Source organism: Ictidomys tridecemlineatus, chromosome 1 (assembly GCF_052094955.1).
Source record: "Ictidomys tridecemlineatus isolate mIctTri1 chromosome 1, mIctTri1.hap1, whole genome shotgun sequence".
NCBI lineage: Eukaryota > Metazoa > Chordata > Mammalia > Rodentia > Sciuridae > Ictidomys > Ictidomys tridecemlineatus.
In genome coordinates, this window is record NC_135477.1 from 255,531,875 (window position 1) to 255,555,444 (window position 23,570).

A 23,570-nucleotide genomic window follows, 5' to 3' on the forward strand; every position below is an offset into this window, starting at 1 on the left:
CCGGGTGAAGGGACCATGATGGCCTTCTTCCTACTGATTTGGGACCAGAGAAGGGACCATGATGGAGTCTTCAGTGCAGACTGGCACAGCATATGGACTCACTTGTGGTCATTCTCAAATGTGCCAAGGCCACTTTCTTTCAAAGAGTCTGGGCTGTTGCTTTAGGAACAGAACTGGTCTGCCTACCAGTAAGTACCGAGAGAGTGAGCTCAGCATGGGAGGAGCATGCATACTTCTTGGGGCAAAAGAACCATAAACTGAACTTGGTGAAGCTCAAGAGAATGCAGTAGGGGCTGAGAGTTCCCCGAAATCTCCCCATCTTGAGATTCTTCACTGTCAAAACTTTGGGGAACATCACGGTGTCACCTATAGCCACAATCATGAGTCTTCCAAGTCATTTATAGTATATGGGAAAAAAAAGAGCTCTAGCTCTAGGCAACCACACTGAGTCATCAAACTTCACTTTTTTTTTTTTTTTTTTTTAAGCAATGTCTAGCTGTGTTAAGAAAAAAAAATGATGGGATAATTCAGATGATCAAGCTTTCTTTTTTTTCCTTTTAAATTTCTTTTTTTTTTCTTTTTCTTCTCAGTTCTTAAATGCCATGGATCTAAAAGAAGGAAACCAGGGATAAAAAGAGAAATGCATGGATGACAATTGTAACACTTGCCTCGATCGTTTTTAGGAAAATCCAGTTAAGAGGTAAATGAAAAGAGGTCACACATTTTGGACTGAGTTTTTTTTTTTTCCTCCAGAATTTTAATACTGTCTTACCACATCTTAAACACCACCACTCCCATGGTTTTCTTTAAAGGGCACTTGTGGTCCCCAGCAGCATCTTTGCCTCTCCTCCAGGTGATGCTCCTTCAGCCCCCACCCTGTTCCTCGGCTCTGGGCTGGCAGTTGAACCTTATGGCCAAAATTCAAGCACTAGAGAGGGGTGTAAAGACAAGACAGAATTGGCTGATTAGTCCAGAGACACAAGTGATGCTTTATATTTCAGAGTCAAGATGGTGGTGAATCAGGAAATGGATGGCATTTTTCAAGTCATATGAATCAGTGCCCCAGAATTCATCATTTTCACCATGTGTCCCTTTGGTCATCTCATTCATTGACCTCATGTGCATGGTTCACTTGAAGCAGATTAGGGAGGACTGTATTTCTATTTTGAAGAGGACTAAACAGTTTTTGTTTAAAAAGGACTACCCTTAATTGTACAATGTGATGAGAAGCAGCTTAATGTAGGTGAGCAAGTCTTTTTCAAAGGAAAAAGGAAAGGAAATTTCATTTAGAAAAAGGAACTAACTCTGTATACTTTAAAATAATTTTAAAGAGAGTCAGGTCAAACAACAATCCTCAGCTGACACTCGTTTCATTTTAAGCCAAGAATGCACTCTAAATTATCATTTATTTCCCTGCTAATTATTAGTAATTTGTAGTTAATTATCACTAAAATACATTCTTTTAAGGATGGTTCAGTACAACCTGAAACAACAAAACTGAATCCCCCACTCCCCAGATAACATAGAATTACTTAATTTGCCTAGTTAAGAAGTCCTCTTTCCACTGCTTAACTCTGAATGTTAAGAAATTCTTTTTCTTAAATTAAAAAGAAAAAGAAAGTGTTGGCTGCTTTCAACTACTACTTTAAGAGGCAAGGAAAAGTTTGCTAAACATATTTGGTCCTAATTTCGGTCTTCATTCCCCTGCATGAGCTCTGAGCTGCCCATCTGAGAGACGTAGGGTTCAGCATAAAGCAGAGGTTCCCCCCCCAGCCCCCCACCCCCGCCTTCACCAGGCATCCAGGCAAGAGGTTGGCCAGCAGCCTGCTCCAGAGAGGCTCCTAGGCCTTGCCACGTAGCCAGAGAAGCGGAATGTCCGGAATGGAGCCCGCCCCGCCCCCCCCCCCCCCCAAGCACAGAAAGGAGAAGTGCTAAGGTTTTCATTCAAGTCCCAGAAGCCAGCAGCTGCCACGCACCAGGCTAGAAGCACAGCTCAGGGAGGAATGCTTACCAGTGCTGCCAGCACTGACACTTCCTCCCAGACCTCTTAAAGGAAATCCGAGTGTGGCCCCAAGCATCCGAGGCAGCCCCATCACCAGTTGGAGAAACTAGGCATTTGGGTATGGAATGGGTTTATATGGACGCCTTCAGAAGTGTTTCACTTCTTTCATTAGAACAATAATGGGAAATAAAGACAAATTGATGGCAACTTATATGCTACTGTCCCCCTCTTGGATCTGCTCTGTCCTGCATGAGCTCTACCTGCAATGGAGCTTTGTTTCATGGATGAGCTCAATGGAATCCCATGGATGTACAGGACTGTTCTCAGTATTTGCCTGACCCATCAAAGGCCTGGCATTGGCTCTAAAAGCGGCTGTGTGAACTTGGACCATAGGGCCATCCTTATGTTACTGCATTTGAGAGAGGACATTCATAGTTTCCTTAGGCAGGAGCACCTTAAAGCCACCCTTTGAAGCATAGATGGAAGGGGGGAAAAATGCAGACTGTCCCCCACCCCCATCCTGAGGGAAAGGGTTACCTATGACCATTCAGGACAGGACCGAGAACCCAGGTTTTACTGTCTTATCCTATTATTTTAACACTCCCCCATTTTCACAGTTTAAAACCCAGTGAAGCTGACCTCTCTCCTTAAAAGCTGTAGAATTGCAACAAAGTATCAAGCTACAGGAGTCTTCAAAGGTACTTTGTTTTCCAATTATAAACTTCTCATCAGAGGAGTGTTTAATCAGCAAGGCCCAAACATCTCGCAAAAGTGCAACAGGGAATTTCTGCCCCAGAATGGAAAGAGATGACTTTGGTTTAGATGGAGCTTCTCTGCCTAAGCTCAGCGTGGCTATTTGGTGATCTTTTGATCTGCTTCCCTGGTCCAGCACAAGTGTTCATTTCCCTGTTTTAACCTCTCTGAAAGCGGCCTGAACTAGGTGGGAGCCTCACCCCCAAACTGCTCTTTCAAGAACCCTCAGCGACTCTCCCAGGCTTCGTTAAGGAGTTTCTTGCTCAGCACGCAAGAGGATGTCACAGAGGAACAAAATCTCAAACTCCGAGTCCGAGAGGACCCGTGGCTCCCGCCCACCCCTCTGCACCGATCCCACTACGGGATACTCACGTACCTGTAGCCTAGACGGGTAGGGCGGACGCGCCACGTCTCGGGTCTCGGCCCGCGCTGCCTCCGGCCCTTTATACTGCCCACCCCGCAATGTAGCCACGTCGGAGGGACGGGACAGGGGGCGGGGAGCCACGGAAGGTCTCCGCGAGGCCGGTGAAGGAGTTCTTGAAAAGTCAAGGCTCGGGAGAACTTACCCTTGGGAGGCAGGAGTGAACTCCTGGGGTGCAGGGGGCACCCTCGGCGCTAAGGGGTCCCAAACCGGGAAGGGGCAGGCCCGGGGGAGGGGCCCGGGGAGGTCAGACGCGGGGTGGGGCGCTCGGGTTTCACTCCCGAGGGGAGGAGAAGGAGGAGGTGCGGCGCGGGGGCGGGGCGGGGGCGGGGCGAAGCGGCCCCGCGCTCCGGGCCCGCGCTCCCCGCCCGCGCACCCTGCGCGGCTCTACTCGCCGGGAAGGCGGCGCCGGCGGCGGCTGCTCTCGCTGCGCCTGCTCCCGCGCGCTGCCCTCCCGCCGCGGGTGGGCTCCGCAGCCTCCGGCTGCCCGCGGTCCCTGCCCGGCGGTGGCCACAGCCTTCCACTTATTCTGCGCGGGGGCGCCCGGGCCAGGGCAGTAGGTCTCGGGGTGCTCCCTTCTCCCACTCGCAGCTACCCCGTGGAGCTGGCTCGGGCACCCCACTTTGCCCCCTCGTTCGTTGCCTGAGCTGGGCGCGAACTTGCCCATCCGCAGGTCGACCCTGCGCCCAAGAACTCTGTGCTCCTTGAGGTCGAGCGGGTCCCCAGCGTGGAGCACAACGATTAGGGGGCGACTTTGGGGAAGTGGCAGAGAGCATTGGCTGCCTCCACTTCTCTCTCACGGTGCTGAAGAGGAGCCGCTCCGGGCCCCAGGGCGCTGGATGACTGGCACGAGGAGCGCGCCCCGCACCTGGTGAGCGAGCTCCCTGCCCGATCCCCGCGTGGCGGTGGACTGAGCCTGTAGCTGGGACCCAGGGACAGCAGCGTTTGGCTAGTGGGTGGTGTAGATCTCGGATAGGGTCGATCTCTAGGCACCTGGGCGGGGACAGCCTGGTAGCTGCGCGTACTGGAATAGGACCACCATCAGTGCGGGGGCGCCCACAGTTGAGCTAGTGCACGGGCTCGAAGTTTGTGTTCTCGCCTTTGCAGAGGTCTGAGAGTGTGGAGGTAAGGAGTGGGAATGTCGTGGTGGGCTAATCGGCTGTGGGCGAGACTGGACCGCTGTCTGACACCTCCGAAAGGTGCGCAGTGGAGATCTGTGTGCAACCAGCGAGCGGCCAGTATTGCTTTGTCGGGTGCCGGGGGCCGGCGGTCGCGGCTTCTCCATCAGGGAGCTGCCACCTCGCCGCAGCCCAGCCGGCTAGTGCACCGTCTCCGGATCTCGTTTACAGGGGCTTTGCGGCGCGCGCGCGAACCGGGAGGCAGTGGGACTTGGGCGCAATTCTGCCAAGCTCTTTGGTTAATGAAGGCGACTAAGGCGGAGATGCAGAGGCCTGGGGAAGCGCCTGCCAGTGGGCTGCAACTAGGCGAGCCCCTTTTCTGTTGATATCTCTCCGCTGCTCCGCGGATTTAACATTCTCTGGCTCCTTGCCCCGGAGGGAAATGTTCCTTCTAAGATTTGCAGAGGACTGGGACGGAGGAGTGATTCCCCAGTATCACAGCCCGTGGCGCTCAGTGCTGGGCCTAGCGCGATCAGATCCCGATTCCCGGGGCTTTGGCGGGAAGCTTGTTTCACCTCCTAGTGCCCTGGTCGCTTTGTACCTGGATGCGGCTGCCCAGAGTTGGGATTTAACTTTGCTGCTCCCGCGGCGTCCCGGAAAACCCCGGCAGGGGGCGCTGAGAGCGAGCGCTCAGAGAGGAGGAGAGGATGGATGCTACAGGCAGTTGCTCTGTCCTCGGTGAGTGGGTGGGGGTTCAGGCAGCGATCAGCAGAACCAGGCAGCTCTTGCTGTAATTTCGTGGCGGAGGCAGAGGCTGGAAGGAGCTGGTCTTCTGTCCACAGAAAGCTTTCTGCCTTGTTAGAAATGACAGGCGAACATGGACGCAAGTCTTGTAACTAGAAAGGTCTCTTGCAGAGACAGATGTTTTCATGCAAACTCTTGCCTGCACATTCGTCTTTCTCCTTGTGACTACTGTATTTATCCAGAAAAAAAATAAAAAAGAAATTGAAGGTACTTAGTGTTACGTTTAATACTGACATAAAGTTCTACTCCGTACAAGTACATTAAACACCAGGAGTTGCAAACAATTGTTGCAGCTCATTTTTAAGAAAAACGATTGTGTGTCACAGCTTACCCAGAAGAGCTCTGTCATAACGGTGGAGTTTGAGAACAGCAGATGCGTTATTAATTACAGTCTTTCATGAGGAGATGCAGAAAGACAAAACCAGGCTTTAATGAAAAGAGTTTTCAATACTTAATTAGGATTAATTAATCCTATTTTCATTATTTAAGAGAGGGTGAGGTTTATCATAATTTCTTTTGTTTGCAAACTTCAGCGAAAGCAGATAATACTCTAAGGGTGTAAAACTGAAGTAACATCAGGGACTGAGTTTACTCCCAAAGAAACAAAGATTCCCCCAGATTTCTTGCTTCATATTGGTTTACATGGAAAAGCAGTCCTAAATGCAATTGGCCACTTGAGTTTGTTTCTTGTAAAAACTTTTGAGATAGTAGTTCATCCCCTGTGCTGCTCATGAACACACTGTATATTCGTGGGACTCTGGCGTTGCTGAACTGGTACCTAGTTTACATGTTTTTGTTTTGTTTTGTTTTGTTTTTGTTTTTTAAGCCAACTGGTACTTTTCTTAATAGGAAGTAGATGGGTGATGCTAATCATTTTATGCCTTTTATAAATTGTACTAGCTTACTTAGTGTTTTAATGACAAACAGCTGCAGGATCCTTGCTGTGAGCAGTCTTTGGTCTCATGGGTGGGAAAGCTTGTCTCTGTCCAAAGGAAGTTTTTGAGATGTTCAGAATTTGGTAAAAATAAATCTGTGTTCTTTACTGCTGTTTTCAAATGATTTCTTCACCATGTCTGAGACGAAGGAAATGGAGACCCAGTGCAGAGACTATTAAAACTTAATGATGATGAGACTAAAGTAAATGTAAGCACAGTCTTGCAAGTTTTTGCATATGTTTTAGAGGGTTGCTGGGCCATCTGAAGCCTGTTCCTTGATCTATAAGAATTTTGGCTTAGAGTCTCTTTTAGTGTCTTTTTGGGGGACAAAAGATAAGACCAATGAACCTTCCTCTCTCTTGTGTGTTAGTTGCTCAAAATAGATGCCCGGTCTTTGGGGACTGTCGGCCATTCCTGATGTCGGGAGAACTGCCTATCTGAACCATTGCATGGCTTTAATTAACGTGGGGACTGTTTATAAGGATTCCGAATGTCCTTGTTTTTCTTCTCAGGGAGTCATTGAAATTGAGGCTTTGCCTCTGATGCACATACAGGAAGGTGGAGGAGGGGAGAGTAGAACTTTGACAAATATCCAGCCAAAGATAAAAAGGCATTCTGTTAGGTAAATAAGTGATCAAGAAGTCCAGAGTTCACAAAGGTCAGAAACTAATCCCAAGAAAGAGGTTTGGACTCCAAGTCACATGGTGTGTGAGGTAGACTGAGTTAATTATTTTGTAATAAATTCCAGTCAAGTATTTTTGTAGTAGCATAGGCACAACTATTTGAGAAAAGCATTCCTACATCCTGCATTAAATCCTTTATAAGTCTTCTTTCTAAAATCATACCAATTTTTTAAAATTTTAAAATGTTTTTGAAATTGTTGCTATAGTTACCCAGATAAATTACTTAGGATATAATTATAGTAGCAAGGTGTCAAGTTTTAATGTTCAATAATGTTAAAAACGTAAATTACAGTGTCTAACAAATTGAGTTACAATAAAGTGCAAAGTGTCTAAAGGGGACCTTTCATCCTACCTGCATCTGTTTGCAGATTCATATTGTGAAAGTTAACTGTTTTCTGGACTCCTCAAATGAATGCTTTAAGATGTGTATGCTGTCTTCTCTTGTTGACAAAATAGACATTTACACATATGCTCCCAGTAAAGTTTCTAAATTAAGATGAAGAAGTCTGGTTGAAAATTCCTGGTTTTTATCACTCTGCTGCCCTGCAGAAATGATCTGTCATAGCTAGGGGGCAATCTGCTGTTTCGGATTCTTGCAGATTGGTAGCATCATGGAGATATATTCAACAGGTGAGAACTAGCTCTTTGGGAAGCAGTTTCATGAAGCAGCTGGTAGTATGTTTGGGAAATGTCATCACTTATTTCTCTGAATTTTTCAGACACTGGCTACCTAGAAACACAAAATTAATTTTAGATCATGAAAAAAAGAAGAAAAAAATTAAAGTAAGCTAGAATATATGTAAGCTTTTCACTTTTAATAACTCAGAATTCACACTAAACAGATGAAAGCAAGGGGACGACTTTTTCCAAGAGAAGTCACTACTGTAACCTATGGGTATTAATACAGTCCATCTTTGCCATTAGCGATATCCCAGAACTTAGGAAACCTGGCTCCCCGTTTCACAGGGTTTTTTAAAGCCAGGCACCCTCAACGACAAGTCAGGTGTCACCAGGAGCAGGGTATTAGAAAGTGAGCTCAAAAAGGCCAGAGCGTTTTCCTGTAGGAGTCACGGTCATCTTCTTCTTTTTTTTTTTTGTGCAAGAGTACTGTTTGTTTGACAAGAGCAAACCCACTTTCCTAAGATCTAAACATATTTCCATAGTACTTATTATGCACTTGGAAAGAGTACAGTCACTGCATTTTTACTCTTTTCCTCCACGTGTACTAGAATTGTCTTCCTGATTAGCACTGAAAGAAACATTATGAAAGAATACGTTTTGTACAGGATGCGTTTCTTTTATGTTTGGCTGTGAACCCGCTGATCTTTTATCTTCCCGTCTTTCATTCATTATTTGTCAATGTATTCCTTGTGAAATTGGCCGACCTAGAGTTCATGCAGAATGATGAGGACAAACACACTGGAACAATCTTATTTTATGTTGCAATTTTATGTATGTTTGAGAGTAAATCCCATTACTGCAATAGGTAATTCAATTACAGATATGTATGATAAATAACCCGCGGAGTGATGCTATCACAAACCTACTCAATTGGAGAAGTAATACTGTGTTTGCTGAGATGTGAGATAAATAGAATACAGGCAAGTGACAATCAGGGCCCAAGGACAACTTGCTCATGGGAATTCGAGTCTCTTGCAGTCAGTGCGTAGGTTTCCGGTGTTTTCAGTGATATGTGATGTACCCAGGGAGAGAAAACAGAAAATAATCATAATAATTCTAAGTAGTTTCCTGTGATTTGTCTGCAAAATCATAAAATGGATAGCGCTTCGCTAAAACTTCAGTCCTTCTGAGTTACCGGCTGGCGCCCAATACAACTCTGCACAAAAGAACTTCCCTTTCTGTAGAACAAAACCCCAAACAAACAAAAGCCCATTTGGAGCTGTGGTAGAGGGCTTCCAGGGCTGTTTGCAGTCACAGGGACACAGCTCCCCAGACTTGCTGTGTGGGTAGACCATGTTGGAGACCAGAGACATTTGTGGGCCTCCTGCAACCACTCAGATTTTAGAAACACAACTGGCTTCTGAGATTACTCTTATAGGACCAAGATTTAAATTTGCTGTAAAGCTTTACTGATTGTGAAGCTGAGAGTGTTGTTTGTAACTGGTAACATGATGAAACCAAACAAAACCCAAGTCGTTCTGGATGCTAACCCTCTCTCCAGCGGATAGTGTCATCAACATTATTCAGGCCTGTTGACGTATAAGTACAAACTAAATGAGGATTTGATTCTAAGATGTCGTCTCAATCCTTGTCTGTTCTAGCTGTATTTGGCTTTACAAATTAGGGTTCTAGAAGGATGAATAGAAGAATTGCCCAAAATCCATGGTTTAATGGAGACTTTCCCTTGTTGGATAGACAGTGGAGGAGGCCTCCGTCTTGAATCAGAGGCCACAGGCAGGAGAGTGGTACTGAAGGGACGCACGGTGCTTACTGTGCTGGAGAGGTGTCGGCAGGGACAGACAGATGTATGGCAGCTGGAAATGGGTGGTGTGGGTGGGAAAAAGTGACAGTGAATGACATCATCCTCCCTGTGTGACTCATAGAGTCTGGTGGAAGCTCTGGGGGTCCTGCACAGAGTGGCTGGACCATTCAGATGGACTCTGAGGTGGCCAAGAGCCAGGGTGTGTCGGAATCTCACCTGCACATTGGGTTGTGACTCTGGGAGAACCTGCCCCTCAAGTGGGTGGCAAGTGGAGTTGGAGATGGGGAATGGGGGAGGACTTCTCTGCCAGCGGCCAGGCGTTTGGTCAGCCAGGCAGGGCCTTGGGAAGGATAGCACAGAGCACGAGGCTAGAGATTTTGAAGTGGAGAGCTGGTTGAGGGAAGGAGGCAAGGTCTGGGAATTAGGGCTTAGAGAGGAACTCAAGCCTGGCTGCCTGCCCGACGTGGGCCACGCTGGTCTCATTTCTGCCGCTGAGGCTCAGCAGGGCCCTCAGGCTTGGGACCCCACAGAGGGATGGAAGGGCTTGTGGGGTGGGGGCAAGGACGTGCACCCGGGACTGGGAGATGTGACCATGGCTGGGTGACCACTTAACTGTGGCCACTGTCCCTGTGTCCTTCCACCTCCTTCTAGCTGCCTGTTCTTGGTACAGATCCTCTTGTTGAAATGGGAGGCTCTAGGTCTGTCTGAGGCCTTTGCTCCAGGGTCCCCTCTTCAGAAAAAAGTCTCCAAATAGCACCACCTAAGCTAGCATCTCCCCTTCTCTCGTCCCTTATTCTGCACTTTCCGCATCACTGCACGTTGTTCCGTCCCACACATGGTGTTTATTTCTTAAAGCCTTTCCCCAACAGAGAAGGTTAGCTTAGGAGACAGTTGAGACACAGCCATGAGCTGTGTCTCAGGGCCTAGGACAGTGCCTGGCACACACAAGGCCTCACTGGCTGAGTGAACGCTTGGCTGAATGCCCTTCTTGTAATGCTTATGTAGCACCAGCTGCAACAGAAGGTCCTTGGTACAGGACTATGGCTTACACAGACTTCTGCTAACCATGGATGATAAGCACTATTTATATTCTTCATATGAAGAAAAATATTTCAAATATCTCCAAATTGAGTTATTAGCATAGTCTTGAAATACAAATGTGTTTGAAAGCTAGGGGTAGGAAGACCGTGCCCTTTACTTATTCTAATACCAGGGCTAATTGCACAATAAGTAGTTGCCTGTTAAATGCATCGATGACCTTGCTTGACTTGGAAATCAGCATAAAAATATTTTATGTGTACCAAAACATTTGAAAATTGAAATTCAGGGATGTTGTTTACTTATTAAAACTGTTCCTCGCCTACCCACAGAAATTCCAAGAGAACAAATTGTTTCTTTGTTACATATTTTCACACGTTACAGATTTGAGATATTCTAGAATATTTGAGAAATGTGGCAGGGTTTTTATTCTTTTTCTGAGACCAAGACAGTAAGCCTTGTCATTAGTTGGATGTGTAGATCCAATGAGTTCAGATGTGAACGGATAAACATAATGTGGTGCATACATACAAAAAGCTGCTACTCAGCAGAAAAACAAGCAAACTCTTGATATATGTGGTAAGATGTGTGAACCTTAAAATATCATGGTAGGTGAAAGAAGCCAGCCAGAAAAGACCACCTGTTACAGCTCCCTTTGTAGAGATGTCCAGAAAACCTAAGATGGAAATCGAACGAGTGTTTGCTTGGGGCTAGTGGCGGGAACTGGAAGAGATACAGATGGACAGGCAGGATCTATTAGGGATGATGGAAATGTCTAAAATTAGATTGTGGAGATGGTAGCATGACTTTGTCAATTTACTGAAAAGCACTGAATTGTACACTTATGAGGGTACATTTTATGGTGTGTTACACCTCAATGGAGCTGGTAAAAAAAAAAAAAAAAAGGCAATCTGGACGGAATCTCTAAAGCTGGAATAAGTTAAACCTCCAGTGGCCCAAACACAAATCCTGCTGCACTTCCTGGGAATTCTGTTCTGTGTTTCCGAGCAGAGTGCCCAGGGCCACTGGTCCCCGAGATGACCACTTCTCTGATGCAGTGCCCCAGGATTGGGACCTCTGTCATGGATACAAGCAAACTCAGGCTGTTGGCAATGAGACCACAGAACCACGTTAAGTCAATCAATTAAACTAATCAGCCGCCCTGGCCATTGGAAGTCGGGTAGACCAGACTCCCCCCGTGGCTCGTCTTTCCTGAGGCTGATGATGTTTTATAGACATAGCTCAGGGGGACGTGGGACAACCGCAGTCTCCTTGTGTCAATGGAGGCGAAGGCCAGGAGTCCCCGGGTGTAGCTCGGCTCACTTGATGAGGCCATGTCCTTGGTGGGGCCAGTTCACAGTGGCTCCCCTGTGCTCCCAGAGGCTTTCCGGGCAGGGCCTTTGGTTTGGCAGGTGAGGAAGGAAACTTCTGACCCAGTGCAGCGTGCTGGCCTTTAAATGGCCCACCTGAGTGTGAAAGGTGAGTGTGCTTCTGGTCCTCTTAGGGGGTGTTACAGAGTCACTTCTAGCCCTTTCTGTTCCGCTTGTCACATTTTGCATTCCAGCGCGAAGCCTGGGAGCAGGCTGTGGGTCGAGAGTCTGGGTGGGTCTGCCTCTTGCCCGCTCTGCGCTGTCTCTGGGTGCCAGTGTCTTGTTTATTGCGACTTCCATCTGCTGAGTGCCGGAGAAGCCTCTCTGCCTCCTGCCACCGAGCTTCTCAGCTCTCTCGTGGGCACCTTGCTGTCCCCACACCAGTTGGCTTCCACATGGTGACTTTCTGGGGGCGTGTTTACCTTGGCACAGGCAGTCTGTGCTCCAGAAACGCCCGGCGTGGCTTTCGGGCTGGCTGGACTTCAGAGTTCAGACACATCTCCTCACTAGGAAGAGATTATTTTTATCCTGCCCTGGGATGATGCAGGGAGTGTTTTCACAAGCCTCATGTCTTCAGTCCTTGTAGGGAGAAATGGAGATGGAGGGAGATTTAAATCCGAACGCAGGAGTCTTATTGACTTCTTACCCATGTCAACTCTGACTGGCTCATTCTGAATTTGTCTCTTCTTGGACAAGCAGCCCAGCCTGGAAGCACATTAAGAGTGATGTTTATGAAGTGACCGTGTTTCTCTGTCACTGGTTCTAAATTATCGCTCCCCTGTGTGAGTGCTAAGGGGTTATTTATGAGGTCGCATGTGTTTCCTCCTGCTCATCGGAGGTAACCGGGGTGGGGGCATTTGCATCTTTGATTCCACTTTGAATGATTTCAGTTGGTCAATAAGATACTGTACTTCTTTTCTGGTTTGGGTTTATTTTCTTTCATTTCCAATGAGCTAATGTTCTCCAGATTTCAAAGTTAACTAGCGATGCTTTCCCGTAAACAGATGGGCTGGTTCTGCGATTAGAGTCATTTCCATGTTACCCGGACAGATGTTTAGTTTTGAAAAAGAGTGAGAAAATGGTGCGGTATTTCTCGTTCTAAACTCTCCTCTAGGCAGTGGTTGAACTGACCTGGTCTGGATAGCTGAATGGTGGCTGAAGTCACAGGTGACATTCTGGGCAGGATTAGAGGAGGACAACGTGGTCCCAAGTGGATAAGGTGCAGCAGACATTGCTGTTGATGACTTTTACTTTTTTCTAGCCATTTAATTTTCTGATGAACATTCTAGTGTTTTGAGTGCTGGAGGTTTTGATTTTAGACACTCTCAGATGTACAGGACTGTAGCTTCATTCCGGTGGCCCACGGGGAAGGACCTTGGATGTCTGTTTGCTTCATAGCCTTGGAAGATGTGTTCAGCCCCCACATTGGTGGGCATCCCCTTTTCTCCTGTCTTTGTCCTGAAGTTTACAATTGGAGTATATTTACCAACGTTTCAGTGAAAGATAACACTTTAAAAGTTAGAGCCAAGAGTTAAAGGCAGACATTTTATTTATTTATTTTCATTAAATATTCCCAGGCTATAAATATAAAATAAAAATCATGTTTTACAGAGTAAGGGGTCCCGTGCCCAGAGGTCAATCTTTGTCCACATCAAGGAGAGCAGATGTCGAGTTGGAGAGGAGAATTCTAGATTGATGTTCCTCATCCTTTTTAGCAGGGCTGTTTCCAAACATCTTTCCATGATTTCCCCCTCTATCAGGGGGTTCTTTTTTTTTTGCCTCCTTTTCAACGCCCCCCTCTGGGGGTTTCTCTGCTAATCCTGAAGTACTTTTAACTATTTTCTCCCTTCACCAGAAAGGTTTGCACCAAGCCTTCCTCCCTGCCTCCGCCAGGTAAAGGGGCATTTCCAGGTTCTGCGCCTGTGTCTGACCCTGTCTGGTGTCGGCAGTGTCTGGCCCCTTAGCTGCGGGGTCCCGAGCTGCTGTTGATTGACAGGAAGCCGGGTTGGCACGTTCTTTTGCTGGTGGTCTTGTTCCTGGTGTTGGCTTTGTGTTGGCTTAGAGAGGCCGGGTCTCATCTGGTTCGGTTGTAAGCCTGGCAGGAATGCCATTCTGTTCAGTCTCATCCTGACACAGTGTCATGCTGGCTGGTGGCCCTGAGCTGAGAGGAGAAGGTGTCTGCTCCTGGGGGCCAGTGCACGCTCCCTCCATTCTCAAGTCCAGCTTCCAGGTGGGGGAGTCTGAGCCCCAGGGCTCTCCTCCTCTCTACTTTAATCACTCTCAGTTCCTTTGCTCAAACCTCAAAGGTGATGCGGGGCAGGTAAGAAGACCTGAGTTCACAGTATTTCCAGGTCTTCCTATCCACCCTGTATTTTCTTCCAGTGCACCCCTTCTGGTGGTGCTTTCCACACCTAACATTGTCGCCCTGAGTGCATGTTGCGTAATGGCCATGGAGGCGTGTGGGGGGAGTTCAGGTGGGGGTCTGAGGGGAGGGCCCTGAACGGCTGGGCAAGTCCAGGCAGCGTGTGTTGGCGGTTGCAGCTTTCCAAGCCGACTCCGAAGTCAGGCCTGGAGCCAAATTTACTTTCCGTCTGCCAGCAGTGATGGAATTCCTAGGTCCCATCACCAGCTTGTGCAAAGAAATCATTCAGGAAACTGCAAGCTGGCAAGCAAGAATCACAAAGATTCATTCACTTGAAAGCTTACGCCTGCAAATGTTATTTAACTTTGAGCAATTTCCCCAGGCCCACCTGCTGAGTTCCCATCTCCTGGAGGCTTATTTTGGTATAGAGGAAAGCCTGCTAAGTGCTCATAGAGGGGATCTTGCGAGGATACATCTGAGAGGTGGGAGCAGCAGAAGGCCTCTCAATGGTCCACACTTCACTTATTCCTGATCCAAGAATCTGCAGAAAAGTCACTTTTCATCACTCCACCGAGTAAATGTGTGTTAGTCCATTTTCCACTACTGCGCTCAAATACGTGAGGCTGGGTAACTTTATAGAGTAGGCAAAGCACTGTTATGGGCTGACGGTGGTGGAACCTCATGGCAGAAGCATCATAATGGCAGCAGGGAGAGAAAGTGATCTCATGGTGTAACAGGAAACCAGATCCAGTAGCAACCTTGCAGTAGGGTCCACCCCTTAGAGGTCCCACACCTCAGTGCCCCCACCCTGAGGACAAAGCTTTCAACACACGAATCCTGGGGCACAAACCATATCCAAAACATAGTGAAATATAAATGCTTGACTTCAGTGTCTGAAGCTGCGAACCGATGAGTCAGGACAACAGCCAGGGTTTACTCTGGTCCTGCACCGTGCCAATGAAAATACCTGGAAGTCATCAGCGTCTCTGTTGAGGGATTGTTTATAAAGTTGGGCTCAAGGAAATTCATGTTCTGAACTTGGTCCGTGACAGGAGGGAAAACCACCTTGCCCAGAGTGAGGAGGAGAGTACCAACAGTGGACTACCCCAGGTTGGGATGGGGAGGTGGGACGTCTGCCCGTGTTCACAGAGTGTTTAAAGGGATTGCTTTCTCATATGTAGAAATTGTAACAGAAACTCACTCCAAATTTGAATGCCGTGGGCTTATTTGGTTTGTCAGTTTTGGCTGGTGAAGGGAAGTAGGAGAGGCTTTGGGGTGCATTTAGGAAAGAGAAGTCCCACCCAGCTTTCCTCTCTGACCCGAGCCACCCGTGGTGGTCTTCCGGGAAACCTCAGTTTGTCTCCTCGTGCCTGGTTTCTTGCTTCTTTTCTTCTGGAATATCGTCATGATCTCTGATCAGAGGGCATCGGTCAGAGAAATTCTGCAAGGTGCAGCTCTAGTCTCTAGCTCATGGTTCTGCAGAGGGCCACACCCCCGCTGAGCGGTTGGTTTCGGGTGACAGAGGCAGGGGAGCTAGGGAAGCCCCACTGAGCTCCGAGGATGCCGGCTCCATTTGGTCTTGTCTTGTTTTGCTCTAAATAAAGACCACGCTGGCTTTCCCTGTCTTCCTCCTGCTTCTGAGACAGAGACCATTTTTGCAAAAGTGACCCTTCTCATCGTCAGTGATGTCGTGATCTATTGGAGAGCCACAAAATGTTACCGCCCTGTTTGGCACGGGGACCGGAACTCGGGCAGCCTGCTTCTCAGAGTGAGCTCCGTTGTGCTCCATAAAGGGACGTTACAAGTTCACCCTCCATCTGTAATCAGGAGTCCCTTTAATTGGTGGTGGTAACACATGCACTTTAAAACGGTTTTGGTTTTGCTGTTAAGCATCTTTCAATGGCCTTTTCATTTTTTTTGTTTTGTTTTGTTTTTTAATTAAAAGTATACAGTCCCTGAAGAATTGGCTTTCAGGCCCAAACTTCCTGCCTGGAGGGGGTTGGAGATGGCCCTAAGTAGGAAGAATGAGGGTCTGGATTGGAGGCCTGGCAGAATCATCATTAAGAGGCCTGGACAAAGCAGGCAATTACTGGATTGCTTGTGGTGGGGACTCACGTGGGAGGCCCTGGGGCTGAGTGGACTTTGTGGAGTCTTCTTTAATTGCACTTTTGAATGAACAGACTCGGCTACTGGGTTTAATTAAGGCTGAGGGGCTAAACTTATAAAAACAAATCAAAAGCACATTAGGGGAGTCTGCCTCCTTGATGGTTCCTGGGATTGCTGTCTGTATCTCTTTTCCTCCTCAGTTAGACCTACCATTGGGTGGACGTGGACTTCTGATAGCACTTAGCCCTGGTAATTGCAGTGTGACCCAGCTATGTTACAGTTTATGCCAAATATTTTAAAAACCCAGGGTGGAGGTGCCAACCATGCCAACTAAATCCATCTTTTGTGTCTTTGTGATCCAAGGGAAGAGAAAAAAAACTGTAGATGTATTTATATAGAAGAGTTAGGCATGCTTTTAAGAACTAATGAAAAGCTGTAGGAATTTGCATATGGAGGTAAGTAGAGGCATACAGGAAGCTTGTAAAATGTACATGTTTGAAGTGGTGTGCTCTTCTGAGCAATAAACATTAGCTGTTCCTCCTCCCCATTGACTTTCTAATGATTAATGGAATTTATTTAATTAAATGCTCTATATTTCAGTGGTTGGAGGCCCAAGAGGCATTCTAAAATAGAATAAAAATGTAAATAAAATATACATAAAGTAAATAAATAAAAAATATTCTAAAATCAATTATTTAATGTTAAATGTTTCAGATGGCTCTTTTGTACCTAAAACATCCAAATATGACCTGCATATAATTAGAGAAGAAACATTAATGATTATTGTACTAATAATCTTCTACTGTTTAACCTTTAGTTCTAAACTGATAATCTCAAAAATGCCATACCACGAAACAGTTCCTCTTTCCTGAATTCCAGAGGAGTAAGCTGGTTTTGCAATTAGAGGGCCCAGTAAGTTGAAATGTTCTGAGGGGCAGATGGGCTATTTTTAGCAGATTCAAATATATCCTGTGGTGGATGATTTCCAATGATCCAAAATTAGTAATGGTATCTTGGACACCACGGTGTCAAGGACTCCAACGAATTGGCGTGTTCTGCATCTTTGAATTGTCAACCTTAATCCAGCACAGCATTGATGGCTTTGGACAAACAATACATCATTCTCTGGAGAAAACAAAGTTGACCTCTAATTGTGAACAAAGAGATCAGAAGCTCTGGAATCAGGAGCTGGATAGAGTGGGCGCTGCATAAAATTGGGAGTGTTTTTCAGGCTGTTCGATGACAGTCTCTTGGGGGTAAGGACCGTTAAGGACCTAACAGGGACGTTTTATTGGGTTGATCAGGAGCATACTAGGGAACAGCTGAGATTTGTTTTCTTCTTCTTTTTTCTTTACATGAAAGAAAGGTCAAAGGAAGAGGGTGGTGACCCCCAGGGCAGCCAGAGGTTGTTGGTCTCAGCAGTCTTCCATCTGTAGGAGCTGGAAGGGGTGCAGTTACCCCATTGAAAGGCTCTGAGTACACCTGTTGCCTGCAGTTGTCCCAGACACAAGTGACCCTTCTCTTTGAAAACCCTACCTTTACCTTCCCCGTATCTAGGGAAACACCACATCGTCAGACACACAGCATACACTGGTCCTCTGCTGTGGACATTGATTCCTGTTTCTCTTTAAGGGTTTTTTGTTGGCTTGTAAAATGATGCCTACTTTACAAAGAGGGGCTAATTTTAATAGCTTGATTCTGACAAACTCTTTCTGTTGCCTTATTTTAAAATCGGCATGGCAGACGGGGTAGGTTTGAGTCACAGGATGGGAATTGCATTAGATTGGATTATTGCATCTAATTTGTTGAGTGATGGCTGCCTCCTAGTTGTTATAACCAGTCCACAGAACCCCCAAATCCCAGAATTCCAGGTCTTCTCTTTGATTTCAGACAGGGCCTTTACTAAGCCTTCCCTGGGAGATGGTGATCCATTGTGTTCTTAAAGGGGGGCTTACATTAGGGTCCTGACATCACTTGGACCACTTGTCTGCTTTACTCTAGTCTGGCTTCAGTGAAGACACTGGGGTGCACCATCGCCTTTGGTCTTCCAGGAAATGGCACCTGGACGAGACGTTCACTGTGTGTCACACCCCACGCCAGGCTCCAGGAACACAGTGTGCAAGGCCAGAGATGCTGTTTGCTCCCTGAGTGTGGTTTCCCAGGCAGGTGAACCTTGTCCTGGACTGGATGCTATTTTTCTCCAGTGTTCTTTGAGAATCTGAACTGATGTTCCAGGTGCCCAGTGTCCACCTCAGGGCAGGGTCACAGTGGTAGGAGGAGAGAGGGAAGCCTGGGTGTGGGAATTCAGACAGGAGGATGGACACCACCTTCCCTGTGCCCCTGCTGGGTGGCTGGGGGGGAACTTCCTCACCTCCCAGGGCTGAAGGAAGCAGCAGGGGCGCAGAGGGGCCTCAACTGACAGGAACATGGGGCTCCCGGTAGGACCCTCATGATCAGGGTTGCTGAAATAGCCTTTGGATTCTGCAGCATGTGACTGTCAGAGCTCCTGTGGCCAGGACAAGGCACCTGCAGATGCAGTTCTGTATCAGCAGAGAAGACCTGCAGGTCAGCAGAGGCATCAGGGTTTCTAAACAGCCTTTCATTACTCACAGGCTTGCTTTCCAGCGTTACAGAGCAGTTTTGGGTCTGAGCCTCTTGGTGACATGGCTCTGAGGTCCTTGGTCATAGCACTGGGTCTCACTCAGCCCTAAATGTGCAGCAGGCTTCTTGGGGTTCTTCAGGGACAAAACTGGCTAATTGCTTTCTCTGCAGGACATTCTTTTCAGTGCCTAATACCCCTTGCAGGCTGGGGAGGGAAGGGTAAGCTGACCTTTCCAGAAATGGAAGAGCCTCAGGATTTGAAAAGAAAAACTGGAGCCTAGCAGAGTTAGATAACTAAGCTGCTTAAAACTCCTTTCTGCTCAGGGCCCCTGCTGAGCTGCACACCCCATTTCCTGGCCCATTTGCTTGGAGTTGGGGTTTATTGGGACACTCCTCTTCCAAGCCATTTCAGTGTGTCCTCAAGGTTCCCTAATTAGACCCTGCTCTGGGAGAGCAGCCCAGGTGTCTTTTCTCGGTCCTCCCTGCCTGTGCCTCTTGAGCGCTGCTTCGCCAGCCCAGGCAGGATGTATAGTATCAGACTGCTGAGGGCCACTTCAGTGTTTGGCCCAGCAGGCAGAGGCAATTCTCACTCCGTAGGTGACTGTGGGCCACAAGAATTGCTAACATCCATTCTTTTTTTTTTTCTTAAATATTTTTTTAGTTGTCAATGATGCCCTTCATCTATTTATTCATTCATATGCGGGGCTCAGAATCGAACCCAGTGCCTCACACATGCTAGGCAAGTGCTCTACCACTGAGTTACAATCCCAGCCCTAACAACCATTCTTTTGATTTTTTTTTCTTTCTGTTTTGTACTTTTATATAAACCTGAAAGAGAAGCATTTGTTTTGGGATAAATTTTGGCAAATGCTTTAAACATAAAGAGCAGAATATTTTAAAAGAGATTGATGTAAATTATGGATATGATTTCTTTGGGATGTTTAATTTGGATGCATACATTTATGTTGTAATTATGCATCAAATTATATACACTTTTGAAAGACTTTGCATGTGAATGTGGGGATATTAGTCTAGATGGGAACATTGGAGTTCTCCTGTGGTCACCAGTAGCCATGTGTGAACATGGTTATTTTTCTGTTTAGTTGACACATGGTCAGACCCTTCATGCTGTAACCCTAGTAAAGCAATGATTGCTGGCTTTGCTCCTGATACACCTCTCTGGAATGGTCAGATCCAGGAGGGCTAGGGAAGGCAGAAATCATGAGTAGTGAGGGGGATCAGGCCTAAATGCCTTGTCCTGACAAAGGCTCTGCAGGTGTCTGTTTGGCTTCTCAGCCATCCCCTAGCTTTGCCCTCTTCAGAGCGGACACTGGCTACTTAACCTTGTTAGACAATAGTTGTTGCATCCATCTGAATAGAACCCTTTTTGGATGTTGGGTAGTTAGCTTTCAGGTAACTATTTAGAAAGCTGCTCTCTTAGTCCATTTTCTGTTGCTGCAACAAAACACCCATGGCTGGGTAATGTAGAGAGGAGAGGGGCTTCCTCTGGCTCATAGTTTGAGAGCTCAAGTCCGAGAGCACTGTGCTCTTTCCTACTTCTGCTGAGGGCCTGTGCTTATTCAACTCTAGGTGGACAGAGGAAGAGAGAAAGTGGGGCCAGAGGGGCTAGATTCATTTTAACAATCTCCCAGGGAACTCTGTTAGTCTCAAAGGCCCTACCATCTCTCAAGGCTGTTACATTGGTAATTAAAATTAAACATGATTTTGGGTGGGGGCAGGCCCTGTCCAGGGATAGCACTGAGTTTCAGATGATGCAGAAGAGAACAAAACAGGAGGGATCTGTGCATTTAAGTAGCAGAAAGAAAACTTAGTAATAGCACAGGTTTCCATAATTCCCCCTCCCCAGCTTCGTGCTAAAGAAGTTTAAACCGAGTAGGTGAATTCTATTGATGAAGCAAAGCTCATAGTCATTTTCAAATACACTCATGGAGTTTTACAGGGACAGTAATACTAGGGGAGGGCAGTATTTGAAAACATAAGTTTATAAAAATCCTGGCCCCAGTCCAGTAGCTATCTTAGGGCCTTTGGCAGGGGCCTATAGGCCAGTTTCTGAAGTATTCCTGGCATAAAAGGGTCTCCACATTTTATTTTAATTGAAATTTATTAGTAGTAATTTCTATTCAGTGGCATGAGATAAAGGCCACAGTACAGCTCCCAGTGGGTGACCGGACAGGATTAGGGCATGCCTGTGGTCTCCCAGGGTGGCCAAGTGGGATCCTGACCCCTTGGTGGGTGCTGACTAGCCTGGAAATGGCGTGAGGCAGAGCTGGCAGCAAAGGTGGGCAGCTCTTCCCACCAAGGCCTGGCCACCGTCCACGGAGGAGCACATGGCCACTGGCAGGTGGTGGTTCTGAGACCCCAGTGCAGCTGACAGCTGGTTGTGCTTTGAAACTGGAACGATGACTTGTAGTAATAACCAGAACCATCTGGATAGTGCTGCAACCAGGCTCAGAGCTCTGTGGATCCTCCGCAAGTACCGAGTCCTGCAAATACAATCACCATATCCTAAGGACTCTCGGCCTCTGAGGCCTGCCAGACTCTGGGAACCAGGTCCTGAAATCTCCCATAAACTCCTGGTTCCTGTGTGAGATTGCTTTTCTATCTGGGAATGTAGGAAAACCATGGAGTTCTATTATTTTCAGCTTAGGGTGTTCTTATTTGTTTACTCTTCTCCAAAGAAAATAATTAAATCAATAGACTCGTCTGTTTCAGAGATCATTGCAATGCAGCAGGTTATCCTGTAGCTTTATGGCTGAACAGCACACTTTGTTACCATGTCCAAGGTCCCTCCAGTGGCCTGGGCTCAGCTGGGCGGTTCCATGAAGTTGCAGTTGTGTGGTGGATGGAGCTGAGCCCCAGGGGTCTCTCAGCTGGATGCATGAGATGGCTTCACCTGCACATCTGGAGCTGAAGTGTCTCCCCACGTGGCCCCTCTCCTCTCACACAAAGGCATGGGTTTCAAGAGAAATGGAAAGTTTACAGGTCATTTAAAGGCTGTGTCCAGAACTGGCACTGGGCTGCTTTCCATGGTGCTCTGTTGGTCAAAGCTGTTCCCGGGCCATCCCGGATTCACGATGCTCACTGATGGGGAGTGCAGGCATCCTGCAGAGCACGTGGGAGGGAGCTTGCGTGAGGCCGTCTGTGGAGAGGACCATCTGCCACAGCACTCCTCAGGCTTGGTGTAGGGGAAGTGACAATGAAAACGGGTGATCCTCTGCTTCAGTAGCTCATTCTCTCTGTGTCCACGAGGACAGTGTCTGGAAGCTGACAGGTGGCACTTAGGCAGAGACAACATGCAAATGTCAAACGTGACAAATGTAGAGCGGCCACCCTCTCCACTCGGAGGGGTTTTCTTCTTCCATGAATATGGGTTGCAGGATTCCTTTAAATATCATAAATAGTGTAGTATAGTGGTTATGAGAGTGGATTGGGATCTGCAATACTGGACTGGTAGCTCAGTCCTGCAGCTTCCAAGGTCTGAGAACCCAAGGAAGCTACTCAGTCTCCCCTTGCCTTGCGTTCCTCAGTGCCGAGTGATTTTGGCAATACTTGCCCTGTGAGCATTAGGAACATTAATACATGTTACCATGTTGGTCTCTTCTACACTGCACAGCTGCAATGGTAGAAGGTGCTACAAATGGAGATTCTCGTCACACGCCGAGATGTGCTTTCATTTCTCTCTCTACTCAGAAGTCCTTTGCACAGTGCAGTTGGGTCCCATCTTCTGTTTATACCCCTTGCACAGGAGGACCCACATAGACAGAGGTAAAGGAAGGGGAGGGAAAGCAGGGTTGGGAATAGCTGTTCCACTTTGCATAAGAGCAAAAGTCCCTTGATGCTGGGAAGAAGGGCAGGTTGTGCTTTCTTGTCTGTCTGTGCTGGGTGTCTTCTGCTGGTTCTGTCAGATCCCCAGGAGGCTTCCCAGGCTCTGGACCTCATCAAAGGCTTGCTGGTCCACTTCCTCCTGTGGGAGCTGTAGAGAGGCTGGGAGGTAGGAGGGGCTGTGCCTGGAGGGATCTCCAAGGACTGCTGCATGTTCCCTCCCAAGGCCTCAGCACCCTCAGGACCTGGTAAATGCTCCCTCCTGCTCCATCATGCCTCCGGGTGGCAGCTGTGCCCTCGGACACCAGCCGTGGCCCTGTACTATTCCTTATTTCCCTGGCCCTGTCGACACCCCCTGGGTTACACTCTCCTCATCATACCCACGTGGAGCGTATGGTTTCTGCAGGACCCCGAAGGATGCCCCATCCCCAGGATGATAAGTGTTAGTGCCGATACTCCATGAGTTTGGTGACTCTTTTGCCTGCAAGCAAAGGTGAAGAATGGAAGAAGTTGAAAACAGCAGGATCTTTGACTTGTGGGTCCAGCAGGTTGGTGGATGCACTATCTTACAGGTACTGACAGAGGTAGGTACAGTATGGTAGGTAGATTTGCAGGTTTTGCATACTCACCTGGAGCTCAGGAGGGGTGACTATATGGGTGCAGAAGCCGGAACCAGAACTGTGCCTCTGATTGCTCCTGGCACAGCCTCATGTCGCCAGCTACCAGCAAGGAGGGAACCAGGAACCTGAACCTGCAGTCTGAAGCCCAGGACCCCCAGGGCTTCTTCAGACCCTCCGTCCATGATGACTCTTGTGTCTGTGGCTGAAAAGATCATTGGAAGAAATCACTGCAGTGTAACTGAGGCCCACGCCATTTCCATTAGAAAAGTTGGGAGCAAATGTGTTGTATTTCAGTCTCCTTAAGCTAGATCATTCTTACTTTGCAAGTCAAAATCTATACCAGGCAGTGGACAGCTGGCTTGCATAATTAAAGGCACTTGTCAATTACTTTTGGTAAAATCAGTAAACTCAATTACCTGGGGATAGCCCTCATAAATGTGGTCTAAGATATGTTTCATCTCAGATATATAA

General features: G+C 47.4%; 1 protein-coding gene, 1 long non-coding RNA gene and 1 other non-coding gene across 8 annotated transcripts in view; 1 reads left to right on the top strand and 2 right to left on the bottom strand.

The window, feature by feature from the left end:
* Positions 1 to 469: 469 nt before the first annotated feature.
* LOC144365701 (uncharacterized) lies at positions 470 to 3,535 on the bottom strand. Of its 2 annotated transcripts, XR_013424506.1 has the most exons (3): positions 3,132 to 3,479; positions 773 to 928; positions 470 to 608 (listed from the first exon to the last, which is right to left on the bottom strand). It is a non-coding gene; the product is annotated as an uncharacterized LOC144365701 (long non-coding RNA). The 2 variants fall into 2 exon arrangements; XR_013424505.1 differs by lacking the exon at positions 470 to 608 and having other exon boundaries at positions 723 to 928; positions 3,132 to 3,535.
* LOC120886026 (small nucleolar RNA SNORD123) lies at positions 1,014 to 1,083 on the bottom strand. The gene has a single exon (XR_005728804.1). It is a non-coding gene; the product is annotated as a small nucleolar RNA SNORD123 (small nucleolar RNA).
* A 10-nt stretch (positions 3,536 to 3,545) lies between the features above and the next one.
* The window catches only part of Sema5a (semaphorin 5A), a 450,819-nt gene continuing 430,794 nt past the window's right edge, over positions 3,546 to 23,570 (top strand). For 2 of the 5 annotated variants that reach the window (XM_021733399.2, XM_040272850.2), the window contains exon 1: positions 3,546 to 4,047. The gene's annotated coding sequence lies outside the window, so the exon portion shown is untranslated. Of the gene's footprint in view, positions 4,048 to 4,080; positions 4,302 to 23,570 lie in introns of those variants that run through there. The other 3 variants (XM_021733404.2, XM_021733403.2, XM_021733400.3) reach the window with 2 other exon arrangements.